This window comes from Gavialis gangeticus, unplaced genomic scaffold (assembly GCF_001723915.1).
Source record: "Gavialis gangeticus isolate Ggan-Ray unplaced genomic scaffold, GavGan_comp1, whole genome shotgun sequence".
NCBI lineage: Eukaryota > Metazoa > Chordata > Crocodylia > Gavialidae > Gavialis > Gavialis gangeticus.
The window spans coordinates 1,062,427-1,064,871 of record NW_017729031.1 but is presented as its reverse complement, the minus strand read 5'-3'; positions in this window follow the sequence as shown (position 1 = coordinate 1,064,871).

The following is a 2,445-nucleotide window of genomic DNA, read 5'->3' as shown; positions in this document are numbered from 1 at the left end:
CTGTGAGGAATTTCTTTCTAATGTCCAACCTAAACCTGCTCTCTGTCTATTTGTGGCCATTGTTCCTAGTTACTCCAGGGGGCCCTAGTAAATAAAGCATCTCCTCTTCCCTGCTGCCCTCCCCTGATGAATTTATAGGCAGCCACAAGATCACCTCTCAGCCTTCTCTTGTGAAGGCTGAAGAGATCTAGGTCCCTCGGTCTCTTCTTGTAGGGTCTTGCCTGCAGGGCTCTGACCATGCGAGTGGCCTCCTCTGAACCCTCTCAAGATTCTCCGCATCCCTCTTGAAGTGCAGTGCCCAAAACCGGATGCACTACTCCAACTGTGGCCTGACCAGTGCCACATAGAGGGGAAGCATTACCTCCCTGGACCTGTTCGTCATGCATCTGCTAATGCATGATCAAGTGCGGTTAGCCTCACTGATCACTTTGTTACACTGACAACTCATGTTCATCTTGGAGTCAGCTATGACTCCAAGATCCCTTTCTGCTGCTGTGCTGCTGAGAAGGTCGTCCCCCCGCCTGTAAGTGTGTTGGTGGTTCTTTTTGCCCAGGTGCAGCACTTTGCACTTGTCTTTGTTGAACTGCATCCTATTTCATTCTGCCCATTTTTCCAACCTGTCCAGATCCACCTGGATCTGTTCCCTGCCCTCTGGTGTGGTAACTTTGCCCCATAATTTGGTATCATCTGCAAACCTGGACAGGGTGCTCTCTACACCCTCATCCAAGTCACTGATGAACACAGTGAATAGCACCGGTCCAAGGACTGAACCTTCTGGGGCTCCACTGGCCCTGTCTTTCCAGGTCAGTATCAGCCCGTCCACCACCACTCTCTGGATGTGACCCCTAAACCAATTTGCCACCCACCTGACCGTGTAAGCATCTACATCACAGCCTCTCAGTTTGTTTATGTGAATGTAATGCGATACCATATCTTAAAGTCTAGGTAGATGACATCTACCTCGACTCCTGTGTCTAAGCATTTTGTGACCTGGTCATAAAAAGAAACAAGGTTAGTAGAGCAGGGCACTAAGGTGCCTGCTACTTTGGGAGCAATGAGGAAGGAGCCCAGGTGCTGGCTGCTAGGGCAACCAGAGGGAGCCAGTGACTCACACCTGTTAGCGGTCAGCTGACCGGAAGGGGCAGGGCCTGGCTCCCATTTAAAATCCCAGGGTTGAGGCCAGGGGGGCAGTTGCCTGCCAACAGCTAAGGGAGAAGGAGCTCTCCCAGGGCCAGCAGGGAGGAGAGGCCTGACTGCAGGTACAACCCTGAGACTGGTGAAGGATGGAGCCTCCCCAGGGGTGTCAGGAGTAATGTTATAATTGGGCAGCTAGGGTTTATATTGTAGCCTAGGGGCTTGTGTTTTGTTTGTCGTTAGATCAGAGGTTTGGGTGAGGCTATTAGAGGTTGGAGGAGGCCTCATACGGGACCCACGGTGGCATGGAGATCCCAGCCCCAGACAAGGGGGCAGCGGAGAGCACAAGTGACGGGAGTAAGACCGAACAATGTCCGGTACATCAGTGAGGCTTGGGGCGTGGTAAAGGGGTGGTTGGAGTCACACATAACCCATAAGGCTGGGGTGCCCTGAAGCACCCATTATGGAACAGGGCCCGGATACCAGAGGATAACCATGTCCAAGAAGGACAGAAAGGCAGCCTCCCTATTGTACATAAAAAATCAAAGTCGTGGCGGGCAAGAATTGTGGGTGCCCTTGTGGCTAACTTGACACGGTAAAGGGGTGTTAGGGGAGATCACGGCAACCCCTAGGATGCCCTCCTGTTACAGTTAGGCAGGATCTACCTGCACCGAACCCATGCTGATTTCCTTTCAGCATTATTTCCCCTGCTGGGCTCCCACAAATGTGATCCTGTGATTTTTTTTTTTTTTTTTTTTTTCCAGAGTTTTCCCAAGGATAGAGGTGAGACTAACTGGCTTATAGTTTCCTGGTTCCTCCCTCCTCCTCCTCTTGAAAATAGCGACTGCTTTGGCCCTTTTCCAGTCCTCCTGGGACTTGACCAGAGCACCATGAGTGCTCAAACAGCCATGAAAGTGGCTCTGCTATGACACTGGCCAATTCCTTCAGCACACTTGGATGAAGTTCATCTGGGCGTGCTGTCTTCAACACATCCAGCCCCTCCAAGTGCTCGTTCACTAAGTCTGCACTAACAGTTGGTGGGCTGGTCCCTCCTGTGTGATCCACTTGGGAGATTTGTCTTGGTCTGTGTCTAGGAATACAGATGCAAAGAACTCACTGAAGAGCTCAGCTTTGTTGGCGGTCTCTGTTCCCTGGCTCCCTAGTTATATGGGGAGTCTCCTTCTATACCCTTCTGGGCCTGGGCTGACTCAGGTCCAAGCAGCAATCACACAGCACGTGAGGCTCTAGCTTGTCTCTGCAAGCTTCAGAGTAGCCCAGGAGGGGCAGAGAGGGGTAATGACTGGGGCCAGG